The following is a 24425-nucleotide window of genomic DNA, read 5'->3' as shown; positions in this document are numbered from 1 at the left end:
TGTACATATTTTAATTAAATATCATTCAATATAATTCAGTTCTGAAATGCAAATAAAAACAGGACAGAAAGAACATCTCACATTTGTCTTGTTAGGGGAAAAAAGTGGCAGTTCCTATTCACTCTGCTCTGCCTGGCATTGAGGTAGTTAACTGTGACATGGTTGGCTTGGTCAGAGGTAGCAAGCATGGGACTAGCGGCTTCAACAGTAGAGCTCAGAGAGCTGTGGAGGAAGAAGAACAAACTCATAACACCTGCCAGCACTTGACTATTTCACCGCAAAATTCTAATATTGCCTGGATTTTTCTATGCCCGGATTTGTCATTCCGGAGTTTTCAGAAGACGATTACTTACCGGTAAATGGAAACGTGAGAGATTTCTAAAGCATCACGTAATTCCCATTGCCTGTAATTTGAGGAAAATGTCTCTCTTTCCAAGAAGTAAACTTTTTGACAACTTGTGAAAACTTAACCAAGAAAAGGGTGTACGTGAAGCCGTATTACAAATTGGCATTGCCTACAGAGAGACACATTTTCTACTTTTAGTTTGGAAGTCTACACAACGCCACGGAATGTGAAATCTAGGCTACTGTCTATCGACATCGCCAACAGAGCCAACCTGCATTTCAAGTGAGTTTAATATTCATTTATTTTTAGAGTACGGAGAAAGGTAAAATATTGTCTTGAAAACTAGGCTACTTAGTGTACTTTTCTTTCAATACCATTGTGTATTGCATATTGGACTGTGACATATTCAGTCGCAGCTTAGAGTGCGCGAGTTAGGCGAGACTTAAAGCAAAAAGCATAGGTTTACGCTATAGGCTACAATGAGGCCTACAATTTCTAAAGCTTTATAGGTATAACTCATAAAATCCTCAGGATTCAGAAATCAAGTCAAGTCATACTACATAAACTGTGTTATAAAAAAAGGTGTAGGCTAAGTGTACTGCTTTGCCAAATGTGGCAAAACCCTTACCATGCATTTGCTTATGAATGATTGATTTATGAAGCATCAATAAAGACATTAGCAATAAAGAGGTTATAACGGCTTTATTAAAAACGTTGTGGTTCAACATTAGGGTTTTTACCCCATCAGCCTCCTTCAAAATGATCAAATTATGGCAAATGATTCCACATGCCCTGATGTTTCCTCATTCCACATTTGCAAATATGCCTACTTTCCTGATGGAGCTTTTATTATGCTCTCTATCATCTCATCTTAGGTTTACTGATCTGATTGATAATGTTGATAGTAAACTGGGCTTTGAAATCACTCCCCACATGGCAGGCACACAACTGCCTGAGTTGATTATTTCTTATTTTCGTTACAAACTCATGAGCCAACTTTTTGAGGACCAGAAATGAGGTTTCAAAATGCACATTATATGTTCCCCTTTTAGTGGGCCTATGTATAATTCATACTCTGCTTTCCTGGCTGAAGAGTTTATGCATAATGTATTTTAACTCTTTTTGTGACCTAGGGGTAAATCCATTTGAATTCAATCACTTTTTGACAGCATCCCTTTTAATTTAAACAAAACTTTCCAACATGTTTGCCCATGGAATAAGTAGTCAGAGTCACTTTTTTGTAGAGCCCCACCGATATGGGATTTTTGGATCCAATATCGATTTCAGAGTGGAAATATTAACCAATAACTGATATATCTGCTGATATTTTTATTATCATCATATTTTTTGTGCTTAAAATTTCCCTACAAACATACTCAAAAAGCTGATTTTGTAAATTTGAGGAATTAACATAACTGTAAACACCACATGGCTCAGTTGGTAGAGCATGGAGCTTGCAATGCCAGGATTGTGGGTTTGATTCCCGGGGACGCCTATACGTAAAATGTATGCAAGCATGACTGTAAGTTGCTTTGGATAAAAGCGTCTGATAAATGTCAATATTGTTATTACATACAATTTAGAATGGAAAAACAGTGTTTTACTCTAGTGAAAGGAGGATAAACTGCACTGATTCCAACTAAAAATGAGCTTCTGAAGACTGAACTGCATCGTGCTAGCCTGCTGAAAAACAACAACATAGGACACATTTTCAATATATTGGTATTTAACTATGTTTTCATTGATTGTAGGGCGGAAGCCACTGAATTCTGGTAGTTGTCACTTGAAAGGAAAAACATAAATCACAAAATTTGCAGCTTGCACTGCCTTTCGCCCCAGGCATTGCCTCAGTGAACGGTCCTTGCTCTCCGGGATCCTTGGGATGTCCCTTTCCCATTGAAGTTGAAATGTAAAAATGGTTACGGTAAAAGCTCAGACACACCGGTAGGATTGTCAAATGTTTATTGGCTGTCAATCTCTTTTGTGTTCACACAGCAAATACCTTGGAAGTCGTCAGCCACTTAGCCTTGTTAAAATACTCCAAACCAGAAGGTGGCAGTAGCGTTGTTTGGCAATGCATATCCGTGCGTATTGCTTATGGTCTAGATTCTAAGCTATCTGTGCTAATGCTGCTATTTTGTAGAAAGCCCTTTTTAATACTAGCAGATGGCCTCAGCTAGATACAGTGGGGGGGAAAAGTATTTAGTCAGCCACCAATTGTGCAAGTTCTCCCACTTAAAAAGATGAGAGAGGCCTGTAATTTTCATCATAGGTACACGTCAACTATGACAGACAAATTGAGAATTTTTTTCTCCAGAAAATCACATTATAGGATTTCTAATGAATTTATTAGCAAATTATGGTGGAAAATAAGTATTTGGTCACCTACAAACAAGCAAGATTTCTGTCTCTCACAGACCTGTAACTTCTTCTTTAAGAGGCTCCTCTGTCCTCCACTCGTTACCTGTATTAATGGCACCTCTTTGAACTTATCAGTATAAAAGACACCTGTCCACAACCTCAAACAGTCACACTCCAAACTCCACTATGGCCAAGACCAAAGAGCTGTCAAAGGACACCAGAAACAAAATTGTAGACCTGCACCAGGCTGGGAAGACTGAATCTGCAATAGGTAAGCAGCTTGGTTTGAAGAAATCAACTGTGAGAGCAATTATTAGGAAATGGAAGACATACAAGACCACTGATAATCTCCCTCGATCTGGGGAGATTTCACCACGTGGGGTCAAAATGATCACAAGAACAGTGAGCAAAAATCCCAGAACCACACGGGGGGACCTAGTGAATGACCTGCAGAGAGCTGGGACCAAAGTAACAAAGCCTACCATCAGTAACACACTACGCCGCCAGGGACTCAAATCCTGCAGTGCCAGACGTGTCCCCCTGCTTAAGCCAGTACATGTCCAGGCCCGTCTGAAGTTTGCTAGAGTGCATTTGGATGATCCAGAAGAGGATTGGGAGAATGTCATATGGTCAGATGAAACCAAAATATAACTTTTTGGTAAAAACTCAACTCGTCGTGTTTGGAGGACAAAGAATGCTGAGTTGCATCCAAAGAACATCATACCTACTGTGAAGCATGGGGGTGGAAACATCATGCTTTGGGGCTGTTTTTCTGCAAAGGGACCAGAACGACTGATCCGTGTAAAGGAAAGAATGAATGGGCCATGTATCGTGAGATTTTGAGTGAAAACCTCCTTCCATCAGCAAGGGCATTGAAGATGAAACGTGGCTGGGTCTTTCAGCATGACAATGATCCCAAACAGACCGCCCGGGCAACGAAGGAGTGGCTTCGTAAGAAGCATTTCAAGGTCCTGGAGTGGCCTAGCCAGTCTCCAGATCTCAACCCCATAGAAAATCTTTGGAGGGAGTTGAAAGTCCGTGTTGCCCAGCGACAGCCCCAAAACATCACTGCTCTAGAGGAGATCTGCATGGAGGAATGGGCCAAAATACCAGCAACAGTGTGTGAAAACCTTGTGAAGACTTACAGAAAACGTTTGACCTGTGTCATTGCCAACAAAGGGTATTTAACAAAGTATTGAGAAACTTTTGTTATTGACCAAATACTTATTTTCCACCATAATTTGCAAATAAATTCATTAAAAATCCTACAATGTGATTCTCTGGATTTTCTGTTCTCATTTTGTCTGTCATAGTTGACGTGTACCTATGATGAACATTACAGGCCTCTCTCATCTTTTTAAGTGGGAGAACTTGCACAATTGGTGGCTGACTAAATACTTTTTTCCCCCACTGTAACTACCTAGCAAAATGACGAAGAAACAATTTAATTCACTCTCCATAATCCCATACTGCCAGTGCCAGCCCATAGCCAAATGTTTAGCTCGCTAGCTAACGTTAACATTTTCGCTAGCTAGCACAACATAGCTAGCTAGCTAAGGACACTGCACTAACTCGGCAGCTAACACAGGCAGCTGTTTCATGGAAACTAGCTAATCCATTGTGATTTAATTATAATGTCAATACTAGCTACAGTGGTTAGCTAGCTTGGAGGAAGTATTTAATGTTGTGTGCTTTGCATCTGTGCACTTAGCTAGCTGCCTTCCCATAGCTTACATTGCGTATGAAGTGTGACTGGCTTATCCATGGATGTAGCCTATGGAAAAAATGCTGTCTTCTTTCCTTTTTTTGTTGGCTCCCCCAGGTGGGAGTTTGTGCTCTCTGATTAGCTCAAAGTCAAGTTGTTGGCCACTGACAAGCATTGCAATTCTACAAGTAGAATCAGTAGGTTCGTCGCTACAGGGTCGGCATGCAGCAGGTACCGCTTTTGTTCTAGCAAGAGAAGGAATGGCCTCCCACTGTGATAAGTACCTATCGGCAGTCTATCAGTAGGGAGATTCTCGGTGTGTTTCATGCTTAAGGGTTAAGGTTCGGGTTAGGTAAATGTTATGGTTAGGGTAAGGGGTATGGTTAGGGTTTAGTGTAAGAACGTCCCAAGGATCCCGGATAGCACTAACCCTCAGTGAATGGGGTCAAGTACTCTCACACAGCTAGTTAGCTGGCTAAATGGGGGTGGCAAAACTTACATTTGGACCAGTCCCTGACAAGTGACAACACATATAGTGGCTTGCAAAAGTATTCACCCCCCTTGGCATTTTTCCAATTTTGTTGCCTTACATCCTGGAATTAAAATGAATTTTCTGGGGGTTTGTATCATTTGATTTATACAACATGCCTACCACTTTGAAGATGCAAAATATTTTTTCTTGTGAAACAAACAAGAAATAAGACAAAAAAACAGAACTTGAGCGTGCATAACTATTCACCCCCCCAAAGTCAATACTTTGTAGAGCCACCTTTTGCAGCAATTACAGCTGCAAGTCTCTTGGCGTATGTCTCTATAAGCTTGGCACATCTAGCCACTGGGATTTTTGCCCATTCTTCAAGGCAAAACTGCTCCAGCTCCTTCAAGTTGGATGGGTTCTGCTGGTGTACAGCAATCTTTAAGTCATACCACAGATTCTCAATTGGATTGAGGTCTGGGCTTTGACTAGGCCATTCCAAGACATTTAAATGTTTCCCCTTAAACCACTTGAGTGTTGCTTTAGCAGTATGCTAAGGGTCATTGTCCTGCTGGAAGGTGAACCTCCGTCCCAGTCTCAAATCTCTGGAAGACTGAAACAGGTTTCCCTTAAGAATTTCCCTGTATTTAGCGGCATCCATCATTCCTTCAATTCTGACCAGTTTCCCAGTCCCCGCCGATGAAAAACATGGTGTTCTCGGGGTGATAAGAGATGTTGGGTTTGCGCCAGACATAGCGTTTTCCTTGATGGCCAAAAAGCTCAATTTGAGTCTCATCTGACCAGAGTACCTTCTTCCATATGTTTGGGGAGTCTCCCACATGGCTTTTGGCGAACACCAAACGTGTTTGCTTATTTTTTTCTTTAAGCAATGGCTTTTTTCTGGCCACTCTTTTGTAAAGCCCAGCTCTGTGGAGTGTATGGCTTAAAGTGGTCCTATGGACAGATACTCCAATCTCCGCTGTGGAGCTTTGCAGCTCGTTCGGGGTTATCTTTGGTCTCTTTGTTACCTCTCTGATTAATGCCCTCCTTGCCTGGTCCGTGGGTTTTGGTGGGCGGCCCTCTCTTGGCAGGTTTGTTGTGGTGCCATATTCTTTCCATTTTTTAATAATGGATTTAATGGTGCTCCGTGGGATGTTCAAAGTTTCAGATATTTTTTATAACCCAACCCTGATCTGTACTTCTCCACAACTTTGTCCCTGACCTGTTTGGAGAGCTCCTTGGTCTTCATGGTGCCGCTTGCTTGGTGGTGTCCCTTGCTTAGTGGTGTTGCAGACTCTGGGGTCTTTCAGAACAGGTCATGTGACACTTAGATTGCACACAGGTGGACTTTATTTAACTAATTATGTGACTTCTGAAGGTAATTGGTTGCACCAGATCTTATTTAGGGGCTTCATAGCAAAGGGGGTGAATACATATGTACGCACCACTTTCCGTTATTTATCTTTTTTAATTTTTTGAAACAAGTTATTTTTTTCATTTCACTTTACCAATTTTGACTAGTTTGTGTATGTCCATTACATGAAATCCAAATAAAAATCAATTTAAATTACAGGTTGTAATGCAACAAAATAGGAAAAACGCCAAGGGTGATGAATACTTTTGCAAGGCACTGTTCATCAAAACGTAGCTACGAAGGGCTACTTTGTAACCTATGTTATTTTTTTGTCTCTGAAAACATTTGAATGACCAAGCTTGAGGAATACCCTTCTCAAAGAGCAAATATAACACAACGTTCAGAGTTGAACGTTCTTAGCACAGCAGTTGCTTTACATTTGGGCATAGCATCCATTGTTTGTCACAACACCCAACACCCTACCATGACACTTCACGTAACAGTATATGGCCAGTGCACATTTTTTTAACTTTATTGAGCTGGCAAGCTTCTCTCTACTCAACAGTCACTGTAGAAGCAGTAACAGTTAGTTCACAGTAGTTAACTCTCCTCTCCGACTGGTGTAGTTGCGTTGGGTGATAGTGTCCAGTCTTGCTGTAGGCAAGATAGGCTTATAGCCATGTAAAGAACGCCCTCTTCAGGACAAATAATAAAATTGGAGAAAAAATTTGAATTCTATGAACAGCTTTTTCCCGGAGCATTTTTTCCGTATCTTATATCGGTCCTTTTCGGAGGATTAAACACAGATACAAATACAGTGGGGATAACAAGTATTTGATACACTGCCGTTTTTGCAGGTTACTACTTACAAAGCATGTAGAGGTCTGTAATTTTTATCATAGGGACACTTCAACTGTGAGAGACGGAATCTAAAACAAAAATCCAGAAAATCACATTGTATGATTTTTAAGTAATTAATTTGCATTTTATTGCATGACATAAGTATTTGCTACATCAGAAAAGCAGAACTTAATATTTGGTACAGAAACCTTTGTTTGCAATTACAGAGATCATACGTTTCCTGTAGGTCTTGACCAGGTTTGCACACACTGCAGCAGGGATTTTGGCCCACTCCTCCATACAGACCTTCTCCAGATCCTTCAGGTTTCAGGGCTATCGCTGGGTAATACGGACTTTCAGCTCCCTCCAAAGATTTTCTATTGGGTTCAGGTCTGGAGACTGGCTAGGCCACTCCAGGACCTTGAGATGCTTCTTACGGAGCCACTCCTTAGTTGCCCTGGCTGTGTGTTTCGGGTCATTGTCATGCTGGAAGACCCAGCCACGACCCATCTTCAATGCTCTTACTGAGGGAAGGAGGTTGTTGGCCAAGATCTCGCGATACATGGCCCCATCCATCCTCCCCTCAATACGGTGCAGTCGTCCTGTCCCCTTTGCAGAAAAGCATCCCCAAAGAATGATGTTTCCACCTCCATGCTTCACGGTTGGGATGGTGTTCTTGGGGTTGTACTCATCCTTCTTCTTCCTCCAAACACGGCGAGTGGAGTTTAGACCATTTTTGTCTCATCAGACCACATGACCTTCTCCCATTCCTCCTCTGGATCATCCAGATGGTCATTGGCAAACTTCAGACGGCCTGGACATGCGCTGGCTTGAGCAGGGGGACCTTGCGTGCGCTGCAGGATTTTAATCCATGACGGCGTAGTGTGTTACTAATGGTTTTCTTTGAGACTGTGGTCCCAGCTCTCTTCAGGTCATTGACCAGGTCCTGCCGTGTAGTTCTGGGCTGATCCCTCACCTTCCTCATGATCATTGATGCCCCACGAGGTGAGATCTTGCATGGAGCCCCAGACCGAGGGTGATTGACCGTCATCTTGAACTTCTTCCATTTTCTAATAATTGCGCCAACAGTTGTTGCCTTCTCACCAAGCTGCTTGCCTATTGTCCTGTAGCCCATCCCAGCCTTGTGCAGGTCTACAATTTTATCCCTGATGTCCTTGCACGGCTCTCTGGTCTTGGCCATTGTGGAGAGGTTGGAGTCTGTTTGATTGAGTGTGTGGACAGGTGTCTTTTATACAGGTAACGAGTTCAAACAGGTGCAGTTAATACAGGTAATGAGTGGAGATCAGGAGGGCTTCTTAAAGAAAAACTAACAGGTCTGTGAGAGCTGGAATTCTTACTGGTTGGTAGGTGATCAAATACTTATGTCATGCAATAAAATGCAAATTAATTACTTAAAAATCATACAATGTGATTTTCTGGATTTTTGTTTTAGATTCCGTCTCTCACAGTTGAAGTGTGATATGATAAAAAGTACAGACCTCTACATGCTTTGTAAGTAGGAAAACCTGCAAAATCGGCAGTGTATCAAATACTTGTTCTCCCCACTGTACATCCATAAAAGGCTAATATCGATACATCGGTCGGGCTCTACTTTTTGAACCTAAATGCCAAAACATTCAAGAGATAAAGGTGCTCATAGTTGACCCATTTTGCATACTTTATCTCTTGAATGTTTTGGCATTCAGGTCCAAAAAGTCACTTTCTGAGCACAATGGGCAAATATGTATGGAAGGTTTAATTTAAATCAAAAAAAGGGTGCTGTCAAAAACTGTTGTTTGTGTTGTGTTTAATCTAAGACATAAATGTGGGATGTGTTCAGTGTAGGCCTACTAGTTGTTCACAAGTTTTGTGGTCCTGTGACCCGTGGTCATGCTGCAAATGTTTCCCCTACCTGCACACTATCCCCGATGACACTGGTAAATGTACACTAGGACCTTATGAACAAATGACATGAAGCAAAAAACACAAGCACGGACACACTGTAATTTCTGACATGGATATTTATATTCTACACTTACTAGACTGCTCCTCCTATTTTAGTGTGTCAAACAGTGGTGTAGCGTTGTGGTAGGAGCGAGGGCCTCGACAAATACATGAGGGAAAAACATGGAAAAGCTCTCAGTGGTTTTCGTCCTTTACAGCCATGGTTGAAACATTAAAGGATAGACACAAGGACATCTCTTTAGTGAAATCATGTCATGTTTTTGGGCATTTTAAATGTATGGCTGAAAATGGGGAAGAATAAAGTTATGGTAAATTTGCTAACACATGTGCAATCAAGGGAAAAGGTCTCTGAGTAGTGAAAATGCAGATTATGGTCCTTAAGTTGTAGTCACCACTACAAACATACAATACCATTAACCGCACAGTAACCATATCAACTCTGTTAATTGAGTGTATTTTTACAGCAGTAAAATGGCTCATTAAATCTATTCATGTGGGAAGAAATATTCAAAGCCGTGCACTTTCAAACTGCCATGGTTGCTTCCCAAATGATTTATTCCGCTCATATTCAACATCTGACAATGCAGCAAGCTGGTTACAGTTACATTATTCCCAAATGTTAATGTCTCGGTTGAGTAGTCAGACATTAGCTTCAAATGCTTACATGGTAGCTGACAGCTCCTATAGAATTCTGAATGCCTATTACACATGCACATCTCATGAAGCTGGCAGTTGTTTGTTTTTGCTCCTACTTGTGGAATTAACTGTAAGTTTTGATCACATTGTTCCAAGTTAAATAATTGTGTACATTAATTATTGTGATTATTTCATTCTATTTCTCAACATCCCTTGTTGGATTCAGCATCATTCTAGCATTTTCTTTGCCTTTAGAAAGATGTCAATATGGTATGGTTGGTATGGTGAGATTTAGCTATCAGGTTTGAAAGAAAACATGAAAGAAATCATACAGGAGGTTATTGGAATGTAGTATTAATTATGGAACTTCGGTCACAGTGAGTTTGAAGTAAAAAGATGATGGGAGTATAAGGGTGTTAAATAAATCAAGCGTATGATTAAGAATCTGAATCTTTTAAAATGTATTATTTTCATAACTAGCATTTTTAAAAATCCATCTCTGTATGATCATTAATCTCTCTTGTTCATATGCACTTCTATGAACATACTGTATTCCTCTTATCTGAACAGATAACTCTGACCTTTTTTTAGCCTACCTGTCTGTATAGTTAATACTCCAATCTCTCATCTTGAGTCTTGCTTGACTCATTTCTGTTGACCGCCATTCTGTTTCCTAAAACGTAATCTCCCCTTCTGTTTGAAATAGAAACAGGCTATGTAGGCTCTCATAGTTCAGTGTGGATTCATTTCATTTTGTAACACCACCTATCCAACTGTGACTTATCCTTGAGTCCTGGCACAGTCACCTGGCAAAGGTTGGTTGAGCGACAGATTTCATTGCTACTATGTATATTTGGCCAGCTCCTAAGTCATGTTTGTCCGACTCCTAAGGATGTGCATAAAAGCTCTATTTTTATTTGAGATTTACCTTAAACTTTTATCTTAGCATTTATCTTAGCTCTTAAAACATCTACAAGAATCCATGGCAATTAGATATGCAGGTGAGAAACCCTAGAAACCTTAGACCCACTTCAATTTGCATACCGCCCCAACAGATCCACAGATGATGCAATCTCTATTGCGCTCCACATTGACTACAGCTCAGCGTTCAACACCATAGTGCCCTCAAAGCTCATCACTAAGCTAAGGACCCTGGGACTAAACACCTCCCTCTGCAACTGGATCCTGGACTTCCTGACGGGCCATCCCCAGGTGGTAAGGGTAGGTAACAACATATCCGCCACGCTGATCTTCAACACGGGGGCCCCTCAGGGGTGCGTGCTCAGTCCCCTCCTGTACTCCCTGTTCACTCATGACTGCATGGCCAGGCACGACTCCAACACCATCATTAAGTTTGCAGATGACACAACAGTGGTAGGCCTGGGAGGCTATAGGGAGGAGATCAGAGACCTGGCTGTGTGGTGCCAGGACAACAACCTCTCCCTCAATGTGATCAAGACAAAGGAGATGATTGTGGACTACAGGAAAAAGAAGAGGACAGAGCACGCCCCCATTTTCATCAATGGGGCTGTAGTGGAGCAGGTTGAGAGCTTCAAGTTCCTTGGTGTCCACATCACCAACAAACTAACATGGTCGAAGCACACCAAGACAGTCGTGACAAAACCTATTCCCCCTAAGGAGACTGAAAAGATTTGGCATGGGTCCTCAGATCCTCAAAAGGTTCTACAGCTGCACCATCGAGAGCATCCTGACTGGTTGCATCACTGCCTGGTATGGCAACTGCTCGGTCTCCGACCGCAAGCCAGTACATCACTGGGGCCAAGCTTCCTGCCATCCAGGACTTCTATACCAGGCGGTGTCAGAGGAAGGCCCTAAAAATTGTCAAAGACTCCAGCCACCCTAGTCATAGACTGTTCTCTCTGCTACCGCACGGCAAGCGGTACCGAAGCGCCAAGTCTAGGTCCAAGAGGCTTCTAAACAGCTTCTACCCCCAAGCCATAAGATTCCTGAACATCTAATCAAATGGCTACCCAGACTATTTGCATTGGCACATTTACAGTGGCACATGATGTATAATGATGGTATTATGCTTTTAAATGTAATTTTCAGTTTAGGGGGAATCTCTGCATTTACAAGCTTTATTGACGGAAATATATACTTTATTGCAGGGATTGCAAATTGGTAGGTTCACTGGGAAATATTAATCCCTACTCTGGAACCCTAGTAATAACTATGTGTAATATGTCTCAGTTGTCAATTTTTTTTGTGAATCACTTTGCATTGCATGTTTGAAGGTGTTATACTAATGACGTTGTTATTATGGTAAGTAACACTTTACATAAAGCAGAGAGGAATAGTATAATACTGCATTACTTGTTATAACCACATATGAGCCTTTATAATGTCTTATTATAAGGCTTATAATATGTTATGTCTCTTTATGTAGCAGATTTGCAACTAAGCACATTCATTAATTGTTCCATCTTGACATTTAATGTAGGATAACAACTGGAGGGGATTTTCAGTGCATCAGAAGCCAACCACAAAGCTGGTGTAATGTAGATATATGTTCAGAGAGGGACCTGGCTATTGTTCATCATCACTTTCCCTGACACTCTCCCTTCCTTAAATTTGTCATCAAGGATTTGGTTCATTCAAGCAGTTGCCAGGCTCCCAACTCACCACAAATACAATTGGCCTCTTGAGACGGTTGTCATGACAGCCTCAGTGAGTTTTGCTGGGGTCAAATGAGGGCCAACCTGGGCCCTAGAGGTCAAGAGGAGGGGGGAGTGGGGAAGAGAGTGATAATTGGTGATATCAGTGAGTGTGGCAGACTTAAAATACATAGTCCCGCTACTTTTGATGCCGTTATGAGTCTATATTTATTTTTATGAGCAGTGCCATCGTTAAATAATTTCTGAAACGTGTTTCTCGGTTTAGTGTTAAATTTTTTTCTTATACAAGACACTTTCAATTATTATAAGCTACTACTGTTAGCTAGCCAGATAGCCACGAAAAATTGTTAGCTAACTACCCACGAAGAATTGACATCTACCTTGGATAACATTGGTGTTAGGTCATTTTTGCCTGTTTTCACATATAGCTAGCTGATAGTTATGAAGTAAAACGTTTGCTTTGTGTATATCTTGTTTCGTCTCTATTGCCATTGTCCTAGCTAGAAGAAGGAAGGTTCAGTGAATGGGTAAGTCCATAGTAAGTCAATAGGACTAACTGGCTAGCTAGCCACAAATAATTGTTAGCAAGCTACCCACGAAGAATTGACATCTACCTTGCATAACATTTGTTTTAGGTCATTTTTGCCTGTTTAACTAGCTAGTTGGCTAGCTAGACTACGATTCACATATATCTAGCTGATAATTATGAAGTAAAACGTTTGCTTTGTGTATATCTTGTTTCGTCTCTATTGTTGCCATTGTCCTGGCTGGAAGAAGGTTCAGTGAATGGGGAGATGCAGCGTGGGGTAATACAGTAGGGGGAGTGCGAGTGCTTCTCAAATGAAATGTTTTATGCGTTCTCCACACTCTCGTCCTCACAAGAACGTACTCAAGAGAACGTCCTCGAAGAATGCACTTGGAGCATGAGAGTGTGGAGCACGGTAGTATGCATATTGAGAAACACCCAATGTGGCTCTCTGGTGAGGAAGGGCAGAGTTCTCTTTTATTATCAATGTATGCCCACTGACAGTGAGAATAGTATCAGACTGATTATATACTATTAATACCATATATATACTGTATACTGCCAGCACAAAGCACTTGTGCATGTCACCAAGACTTCAAAAGCAGAAGCACCTGACTGTTAACCCCCCTCCCTCTCCCGTCCCTTACCCGCCTTCCTAAATCTGGTGCCGCTTTTACAGGGAAAGGCACAATACAGGGGCGTCATTGACAGCGGGCAAGGGGAGCTAATCCATGCAGCTGTCAGCCCGCGGGGTATTAAGCCTCCATTCTGAAGATTCTTGGCCCCCTGCCAGAGGTAGAGCCAGTCTTTTTCAGACAAGCATGGAGTATAGGCATGGAGGGCCTGGTGCTATGCCTACTGTATCCACTGTGCTTTGACTGAAGTGAATTCTGGGAACCCAATGCACCATTCTTAAATCTTTTTACAGAGTGAAGATGTAGCCAGCGACAGTAGAAATCTAGAGAGCCATTTATCATGTCTGGTGTCTCTGTGTCTGACTTTAATTTGCTCACTTGTTCACTGATCTCTTGGCCCGGAGACTGAAGCTCTTGTTGACTTGGATACTTCTACTGTTGTTTTAGAGTTCAGTGTTGCATTTTCTAAGTTCTGATTCTAATAAAGCACTTTCTACTGAACATAGAATTCTGGATGTGCAGTGCAGCCTTAGCTGTACTTGACTGTAATGTGTGTGAAATCTATATCTAATCACGGCAACATTACTGTAGGTCTGTTAAGCCAGGATTTGGGTCTGGCAAAAACAAACATGCATGTCAAAAATTAAACAAATAAAATTATGTTCTTTCATAAGCCAATCCAATGCTGGAAAACAGCTGTTGGGTATAAATAGTAGGGCAAGATGTTGTGGTAATTACAAAGGAATCCAGGATTTATTGTTTAAATCAAAAGAGCAAGCCCATTTGAAACAGGTGTTGGAATTTGATGGGAGGGTGTCCATAGATCGCCCTCTCTTTTTTTTTCTCTCAGCAAAATAGCTCTCTAATACGCCCTCGCTCATGTTGTGCCATTACAGCACACAGGACCTCCGCTTTGAGGGATTGAGATCTGGGGGGCTGGATTACCAACAGAGACAGGCGGGGGAGGCTCCAAGGACTGCATAAATGTGGGGTGACGCAAAAGCTCCCCTTTTGTGCTATCACATAAGGGGGAGAGCAGGGGGCATCCCTGTCTTGTCCCCCTAGGCCCTCACTGTCCATACAGATTCAGAGAAACAGCTCGGGTTTGTTTGCCAACATTGTTTGAGACTATCTTTGGAGCTCTTTTGATGTTTAGGTGACCCAAACAAAAGCAGATGCTAATTTATCTTCTAAATGTATTCTTTGTTGTTGCTGCCAATAGTTTTGTAGTCAGCCGCTGTAATATTGTGTTCACTTTGCCCAATGAGTGTCTGGAAAGAATTTTGTCAGAGAGTGGGCTTGGGCGCAGCGGAACAAACGTGCTAGCTAACACATATGGCTCTGGTTACACCTGAATGACTGGTGACATTTCAATGACTATTACCTAGATTGCTAGGTACACTGAACAAAAATACAAATGCAACATGCAACAATTTCAAAGATTGTACTGAGTTACAGTTCATATAAAGAAATCAGTCAATTGAAATAAATAAATTAGGCCCTAATTTATGGATTTCACGTGACTGGGAATACATATATACATCTGTTGGTCACAGATACCTTTAAGAAAACCAGTCAGTATCTGGTGTGACCATCACTTGCCTCATGCAGCGCGACACATCTCCTTCACATAGAGTTCATCAGGCTGTTGATTGTGGCCTGTGGAATGTTGTCCTACTCGTCTTCAATTGCTGTGCGAAGTTGCTGGATGTTGGCAGGAACTGGAACACTCTGTCATACACGTTGATCCAGAGCATCCCAAACATGCTCAATGGGTGACATGTCTGGTGAGTATGCAGGCCATGGAAGAACTGGGACATTTTCAGCTTCCAGAAATTGTGTACAGATCCTTGCGACATGGGGCTGTGCATTATCATGCTGAAACATGAGGTGATGGCGGCGGATGAATGGCACGACAATGGGCCTCAGGATCTCGTCACGGTATGGGCAGGCCTGCCTGCCTGCCCATACCATAACCCCACCACCACCATGGGGAACTCTGTTCACAATGTTGACAGCAGCAAAGCGCTCACCCACATGACGCCTTACACGCTGTCTGCCATCTGCCCGGTACAGTTGAAATTGTGATTAATCTGTGAAGAGCACAATTCTCCAGCATGCCATTGGCCATCAAAGGTGAGCATTTGCCCACTAAAGTTGGTTACGACGCCAACTGCAGTCACGTCAAGTCCCTGGTGAGAATGATGAGCACACAGATGACCTTCCCTGAGACGGTTTCTCAAATTCTGGCCACAAATTCTTCTGTTGTGCAAACCTACAGTTTCATCAGCTGGCCGGGTGGCTGGTTTCAGACGATCCCGCAGGTGAAGAAGCCAGATGTTGAGGTCCTGGGCTGGCGTGGTTACACATGGTCTGCTGTTGTGAGGCCGGTTGGACGTACTGCCAAATTCTCTAAAACGACGTTGGAAGCGGTCTATGGTAGAGAAATTAACATTAAATTCTCTGGCAACAGCTCTGGTGGACATTCCTACAGTCAGCATGTCAATTGCACACTCTCTCAAAACTTGAGACATCTGTGACATTGTGTTTTGTGACAAAACTGCACATTTTAGAGTGGCCTTTTATTGTCGCCAGCACAAGGTGCACCTGCCTAATGATCATGGTGTTTAATTAGCTTCTTGATATGCTACACCTGTCAGGTGGATGGATTATCTTTGGAAATGACAAATGCTCACTAACAGGGATGTAAACAAATTTGTGCTCAAAAGTTGAGAGAAATAAGCTTTTTGTGCGTATTGAAAAATGTCTGGGTTCTTTTATTTTAGCTCATGAAACATGGGACCAACATGTTGCATTTATATTTTTGTTCAGTGTAGTATATTCAGTATATTTGCTAGCTACTAGCTAGCGGGACTGTCATTATTGGCTATTGTGCCTCATCTATAGCTTGGAAGGACATCATCTCTTTTGATTCAATAAATTGTTGGTATTGTCTTACTAGGGCAATTTAATTTAAGTGCTATCTAACTAGTAGCCTACTTAATCATTGCTGTTTGAACTGTTTGATTGCTCAGTACTTTTGACTGTTGTTGTTGACTTGAATTAGTTTCAGGGCAATTTGTTAATAGTCTTTGGTAACTGTTTGATGTTTTAAAGTGCCTTCGAAAAGGAAGGCAACGAATGAAGTGCATGTGAAATATCACTAGAATAAGGCTACAAGGCTCTTTTTAGCCTACAGTCTTTATATCAGCCTTCAGACAGGTTTAAACGAGTTTCCCCACCGAGCCACCAGCCAGCCGTTCCCCAGCCAATGTGTTTACATGCGGCATTGTGAGAGAACGCCCACAGGCGGGGCTGCGCACGGACGAAAGACTTCGCTGACAGGGAGTTCCACAAAGGAGCAGCATTCGCGCTAAAATATAACGCGTTACGGCACTGCTTCGGGCCAGCTTGGCCCTCCCCTCCCGCTCCGTGGCTGTATGACTCACTGGGAGCAAACAGAACAGGGCTGCGGGCAGCTGAGCGAAAATGGAAGAAAAATAAACTTCCGGAAGACCTATCATCATTCCACTCTCTCCTCTCTACCTTCTCTTCCTCTGTATCTGCTGCTAATTCCACTTTCTACCACTCTACATTTCAAGCCTCTGCTTCTAACTCTAGGAAACTCCACCTCCTCCCTCCTTAATTCTCCACCTCCATTTTCTCTCTCTGCGGACGACTTTGTAAACCACTTTGAAAAGAAGGTTGATGATATCCGTTCGAAATTCACTCAGCGGCCAGCGTCGCACCCCTCCTCAAGAAACCAACTCTCGACCCCTCTGGCTCTGCACACTTTTGGATTGCATCCTACCTGGCAGGTTGCTACAACCAGGTGACGTGGAGAGTGTCTGCACCACGGGCTCTCACTACTAGTGTCCTCCAGGGCTCGGTTCTAGGCCCTCTCCTCTTTTCTCTATACACCAAGTCACTCGGCTCTGTCATATCCTCACATGGCCTCTCTCATCTTTGCTATGCGGATGACACTCAACTACTTTTCTCCTTGCCCCCCTTCAGACTCCCAGGGGGCCACACGCATCTCTACGTGCCTGCTGGCCCACTACCTCAAGCTCAACCTCGACAAGATGGAGTTGCTCTTCCAACAGGGGAAGGCCTGCCCACTCCAAGACCTCTACATCATGGTTGACAACTCCACAGTGTCTTCCTCCCAGAGTGCAAAGAACCTTGGTGTGACCCTGGACAACACCCTGTCGTTCTCTGCAAATATCAAAGCAGTGACTCGCTACTGCAGGTTCATTCTCTACAACATCCGTAGTACGACCTTTCCTCACACAGGAAGTGGCACAGGTCCATATCCCGTATAGACTACTGCAACTCTTTGTTGGCTGGACTCCCCACTTTGCCATTAAACCCCTGCAACTTATCCAGAACACCGCAGCCCACATGGTGTTATACTGCAACTCTTTGTTGGCTGGACTCCCCGCTTTGCCATTAAACTCCTGCAACTTATCCAGAACACCGCAGCCCACTTGGTGTTAAACCTTCCCAAGTTCTCCCATGCTACCCGCTCCTCCGCACATTCCACCGGCTTCCAGTCGAAGCTCGCATCCGTTCAAGACCCCGGTGCTTGCCTACTGAGCAGCAAGGGAAACTGCCCCTCCCTACCTTCAGGCTATGCTCAGACCCTACCCCCCAACCAGAGCAATCCATTCTGCCACCTCTGGTCTCTTGGCCCTCCCACCCCTATGTGGGTCAGCTCCCGCTCAGCCCAGTCAAAGCTCTTCTCTGTCCTGGCACCCCAATGGTGGAACAAGCTTCCCCCTAACGTCAGGGCTGTGTTGTTCTCACATGAAGTTAGACCTCCCAACATGAAAAAGTACAAAAGCATTTCGTAGAATTGAAACAAGACCACTTTTTCTTGGTCACAGAAACGAGTCAACAGGCAGTTGAATGGCGTCTGCATTGCTCAGAGGCAGCAGGGCAAAACATTTTCTGTCGTCAGTTCTATGATTTTTTTTTTACTGTCACTAAATATGATCATTTTACAGTTATAAGGAAGGTGAAATCTTACAGTTAGTCGTTTTATAATTTGAAACTATATTTAGAAAGCATATCAGTCTTATTAAACCATATTCATCCACTTTTGTTGAATAGGAATGATAATTTTCATAATATTTGTACTGTGTACTTCAGCTTGTGTCCTCAGCAATTTATAAGTATTTTTAAAAGAAAGGTGAGATTTTAATCTTTCTTCAAGTATTAAACATTACAATTTATTGTTTATGGCCCTCTCATGATAAATAATAACTTTTGGGTATGTCTATTTAGGTGGAAATAAAGTACACTGAATTTAGCCTAGCAATCGCCAAACACCTATTTTGACCCAATCACCATCTCTTCAAAGTAAATTACTACATACAGTGCATTCGGAAAGTATTCAGACCCGTTGACTTTTTCCACATTTTGTTACGTTACACATTTTGTTACGTTACGCCTTATTCTAAAATTGATTAAATAGTTTTTTCCCCTCATCAATCTACACACAATAGCCCATAATGACAAAGCAAAAAACCTTCTTTTTTTTTGTGTGCAAATGTCTAAAAAGAAAAAACGGGAATATCACATTTACATAAGTATTCAGACCCTTTATTCAGTACTTTGTTGAAGCACCTTTGGCAGCGATTACAGCCCTGAGTCTTCTTGGGGATGACGCTACAAGCTTGGCACACCTGTATTTGGGGAGTTTCTCCCATTCTTCTCTGCAAATCCTCTCAAGCTCTGTCAGGTTGGATGGGGAGCGTCGCTGCACAGCTATTTTCAGGTCTCTCCAGAGATGTTCAATCGGGTTGAAGTCCGGGCTCTGGCTGGGCCACTCAAGGACATTCAAAGACTTGTCCTGAAGCCACTCCTGCGTTGTCTTGGCTATGTACTTAGGGTCGTTGTCCTGTTGGAAGGTGAACCTTCGCCCCAGTCTAAGGTCCTGAGTGCTCTGGAGCAGGTTTTCATCAAGGATCTCTCTGTACTTTGCTCCGTTCATCTTTCCCTCGATCCTGACCAGTCTCCCAGTCCCTGCCGCTGAAAAACATCCCACAGCATGATGCTGCCACCACCATGCTTCACTGTAGGGATGGTGCCAGGTTTTCTCCAGATGTGACGCTTGGCATTCAGGCCAAAGAGTTCAATCTTGGTTTCATCAGACCAGAGAATCTTGTTTCTCATGGTCTGAGAGTCCTTTATTTGCCTTTTGGCAAACTCCAAGCGGGCTGTCATGTGCCTTTTATTGAGGAGTGGCTTCCGTCTGACCACTCTACCATAAAGGCCTGATTGATGGAGTGCTGCAGAGATGGTTGTCCTTCTGGAAGGTTCTCCCATCTCCACAGAAGAACTCTGGAGCTCTGTCACAGTGGCCATCGGGTTCTTGGTCACCTCCCTGACTAAGGCCCTTCTCCCCCGATTGCTCAGTTTGGCCAGGTGGCCAGCTCTAGGAAGAGTCTTGGTGGTTCCAAACTTCTTCCATTTAAGAATGATGGAGGCCACTGTGTTCTTGGGGACCTTCAATGCTGCAGAAATTTTTTGGTACCCTTACCCAGATCTGTGCTTAGATACAATCCTGTCTCGGAGCTCTACTGACAACTCCCTCGATCTCATGGCTTGGTTTCTGCTCTGACATGCACTGTCAACTGTGGGACCTTATATAGACAGGTGTGTGCCTTTCCAAACCATGTCCAATCAATTGAATTTACCACACGTGAACTCCAATCAAGTTGTAGAAACATCTCAAGTATGATCAATGGAAACAGGATGCACCTGAGCTCAATTTTGAGTCTCATAGCAAAGGGTCGGAATACTTACACTACCGGTCAAAAATCTTAGAACACCTACTCATTCAATGGTTTATTTTTATTTTTTACTATTGTCTACATTGTAGAATAATAGTGAAGACATACAAACTATATTTTAAAATATATTTTAGATTCTTCAAATAGCCACCCTTTGCCTTGATGACAGCTTTGCACACTCTTGGCATTCTCTCAACCAGCTTCACCTGGAATGCTTTTCCAGCAGTCTTGAAGGAGTATCCACTTATGCTGAGCACTTCTTGGCTGCTTTTCCTTCACTCTGCAGTCCGACTCATCCCAAACCATCTCAAATTGGTTGAGGTCGGGGGATTGTGGAGGCCAGGTCATCTGATGCAGCACTCCATCACTCTCCTTCTTGGTCAAATAGCCCTTACACAGCCTGGAGGTGTGTTGGGTCATTGTCCTGTTGAAAAACAAATGATGGGATGGCATGTTGCTGCAGAATGCTGGGGTAGCCATGCTGGTTAAGTGTGCCTTGAATTCTAAATAAATCACAGACAGTGTCACCAGCAAAGCACCCCCACACCATAACACCTCCTCCTCCATGCTTTACGGTGGGAAATACACATGCAGGGACCATCCGTTGACCCACACCGCGTCTCACAAAGACACGGTGGTTGGAACCAAAAATCTCTAATTTGGACTCCACATCAAAGGACACATTTCCACCGGTCTAATGTCCTTTGCTCGTGTTTCTTGGCCCAAGCAAGTCTCTTCTTCTTATTGGTGTCCTTTAGTAGTGGTTTCTTTGCAGCAATTCGACCATGAAGGCCTGATTCACACAGTCTCCTCTGTTGAGATGTGTCTGTTACTTGAACTCTGTGAAGCATTTATTTGGGCTGCAATTTCTGAGGCTGGTAACTCTAATGAACTTATCCCTGCAGCAGAGGTAACTCTGGGTCTTCCTTTCCTGTGGCGGTCCTCATGAGAGCCAGTTTCATCATAGCGCTTGATGGTTTTTGTGACTGCACTTGAAGAAACGTTCAATGTTCTTGACATTTTCCGTATTGACTTACCTTCATGTCTTAAAGTAATGATGGAATGTCGTTTCTCTTTGCTTATTTGAGCTGTTCTTGACATAATATGGACTTGGTATTTTACCAAATAGGGCTATCTTCTGTATACCCCCCTACCTTGTCACAACAGAACTGATTGGCTCAAACACATTAAGAAGGTAATAAATTCCGTAAACTAATTTTTAAGAAGGCACACCTGTTAATTGAAATGCATTCCAGGTGACTACCTCATGATGCTGGTTGAGAGAATGCCAAGAGTGTGCAAAGCTGTCATCAAGGCAAAGGGTGGCTATTTGAAGAATGTCAAATATAAAATATATTTTCATTTGTTTAACACTTTTTTGGTTACTACATGATTCCATATGTGTTATTTCATAGTTTTGATGTCTTCACTATTATTCTACAATGTAGAAAATAGTAAAAATAAAGAAAAAGCCTTGAATGAGTAGGTGTTCTAAAAATTTGACCTGTAGTGTAATTAGGTATTTCTGTTTTTTATATTGAATAAATGTGCAAACATTTCTACAAACCTGTTTCACTTTGTCATTCTGGGTAGTGTGTGTAGATTTCACACAATACCCCATAACCTTTATTTAACCTGGTAGGCCAGTTGAGAACAAGTTCTCATTTACAACTGCGACCTGGCCAAGAAAAAGCAAATCATTGTGATAAAAACAACAACAACACAGAGTTACATATGGGATAAACAAAAACGTACAGTCAATAACACAATAGAAAAATTTAAAATCTATATACAGTGTGTGCAAATGTAGTAAGTTATGGAGATAAGGCAATAAATAGGCCATAGTGCAAAATAATTACAATTTAGTATTAACACTGGAGTGATAGATGTGCAGAAGATGATGTGCAAATAGAGATACTGGGCTGCAAATGAGCAAAATAAATAACAATATGGGGATGAGGTAGTTGGGTGGGCTAATTACAGATGGGCTGTGTACAGGTGCAGTGATCGGTAAGCTGCTCTGACAACTGATGCTTAAAGTTAGTGAGGGAGATAAGAGTCTCCAGCTTCAGAGATTTTTAGCAGTTCGTTCCAGTCATTGGCAGCAGAGAACTGGAAGGAATGGCGACCAAAGGAGGTGTTGGCTTTGGGGATGACCAGTGAGATATACCTCCTGGAGCGCACACTACGGTGGGTGTTGCTATGGTGACCAATGAGCTAAGATAAGGTGGGGATTTGGCTAGCAGTGATTTATAGATGACCTGGAGCCAGTGGGTTTGGCGAAGAAAATGTAGTGAGGGCCAGCCAACGAGAGCGTACAGGTCACAGTGGTGGGTAGTATATTGGGCTTTGGTGACAAATGGATGGCACTGTGATAGACTACATCCAATTTGCTGAGTAGAGTGTTGGAGGCTATTTTGTAAATGACATCGCCGATGTCAAGGATCGGTAGGATAGTCAGTTTTACGAGGGCATGTTTGGCAGCATGAGTGAAGGAGGCTTTGTTGCGAAATAAGAAGTTGATTCTAGATTTAACTTTGGATTGGAGATGCTTAATGTGAGTCTGGAAGGAGAGTTTACGGTCTAACCAGACACCTAGGTATTTGTAGTTGTCCACATATTCTAAGACAGACCTGCCGAGAGTAGTGATTCTAGTCGGGCGGGCGGGTGCAAGCAGTGTTCAATTGAAGAGCATGCATTTAGTTTTACTAGCGTTTAAGAGCAATTGGAGGCTACGGAAGGAGTGTTGTATGGCATTGAAGCTCGTTTGGAGGTTTGTTAACACAGTCCAATGAAGGGCCAGATGTATACAAAATGGTGTTGTCTGCGTAGAGGTGGATCTGAGAGTCACCAGCAGCAAGAGCGACATCATTGATATACAGAGAGAATAGAGTCGGCCCGAGAATTGAACCCTGTGGCACCCCCTTAAAGACTGCCAGAGGTCCAGACAACAGGCCCTCCGATTTCACACATTGAACTCTATCTGAGAAGTAGTTGTTGAACCAGGTGACGCAGTCATTTGAGAAACCAAGGCTATTTAGTCTGCCAATAAGAATGCAGTGATTGACAGAGTCGAAAGCCTTGGCCAGGTCGATGAAGACAGCTGCACAGTACCGGTTATAATATCGTTTAGGACCTTGAGCGTGGCTGAGGTGCACCCATGACCAGCTCGGAAACCAGATTGATGAGGATTTTCTATTTATTTAATTCATTTTAGAATAAGGCTGTAACCAAATTTGAAAAAAGGGAAGGGGTCTGAATACTTTCTTAAAAATGTAAAAAGCAAAATACATATTTACAACACATATCATTGCGAGAGGAAAACAACTTGAGACAAAATACGAAAAACGAGAAAGCAGACAATAGTTAGTCAGACAGGTAAAAGTTTTGTTTGCTTAGCTGAGGTTCACGCACGCCAACTTTCAAATGTTTGTAGTTATTTCTTCTCGAAAAGTAACAAATTAGTTTCAAATTGAAATTCAGTCAGTCCGTCTCTCATCTACTACTTGCCCTGAGTCTTGTGCTTGCTGACAGACCATTTATGGAGCTACAGAAGGAGACATAGTCATGGTCATGGAAGTGTAGGACTTCAAAGAGGAGCATATAAGACAGCAGGGTCTTAACAGCCTTTGACGGGAGGTGCTGAATCCGGTATTTAGGAGTGCAAGGGCTTACCGGTCAACTCCAAAATTCACCACTTGGCCTGGATTACACATTGGACCCTAGACCAGTGTGGAGGGAGCCTGGTTACAGCTGCTACTGGAGAGGAGCCACAACACACCCACTATAGGACCCTACAGACAGACCATCGGATAGCAGCTCTCTCCTCAAACACACAATTGGGTTCTTGAACACTGGGCTCTTGATTTAGGCAATGAAGTCATAACACATGGAACCTAAAGTGACAAAAGAGACATCAGAGTAACAGGAGACACAACTCCCTACAACAAAATAAGCTATGTATGCTTTGGATGCATGGTGTCATAGCTCAATGAACAGACTGTTCTCATGATGTGTAAAAAATATTAATCATGATTGGTTAAATGTCTCAGGACTACGGCACTGGTGCATCCGCAGGTGGAGGGGAGGCATTGACATAGTCTGTGAACAAAATATTCCTTATGTGAGTCGGAAGCCCTCTGACTGGCC

General features: G+C 42.7%; 1 protein-coding gene across 1 annotated transcript in view; it reads left to right on the top strand.

Annotated features, from left to right (window-relative positions):
* The first annotated feature begins 242 nt into the window (after positions 1 to 242).
* LOC121537462 (semaphorin-3F-like) overlaps positions 243 to 24425 on the top strand; it is a 104540-nt gene continuing 80357 nt past the window's right edge. Inside the window, exon 1 of the mRNA XM_041845087.1 lies at positions 243 to 628. The gene's annotated coding sequence lies outside the window, so the exon portion shown is untranslated. The remainder of the gene's footprint in view (positions 629 to 24425) is intronic.

This window comes from Coregonus clupeaformis, chromosome 24, assembly GCF_020615455.1.
Source record: "Coregonus clupeaformis isolate EN_2021a chromosome 24, ASM2061545v1, whole genome shotgun sequence".
In the NCBI taxonomy this organism is placed as follows: domain Eukaryota; kingdom Metazoa; phylum Chordata; class Actinopteri; order Salmoniformes; family Salmonidae; genus Coregonus; species Coregonus clupeaformis.
This window is presented reverse-complemented; position numbering and strand designations above follow the sequence as displayed.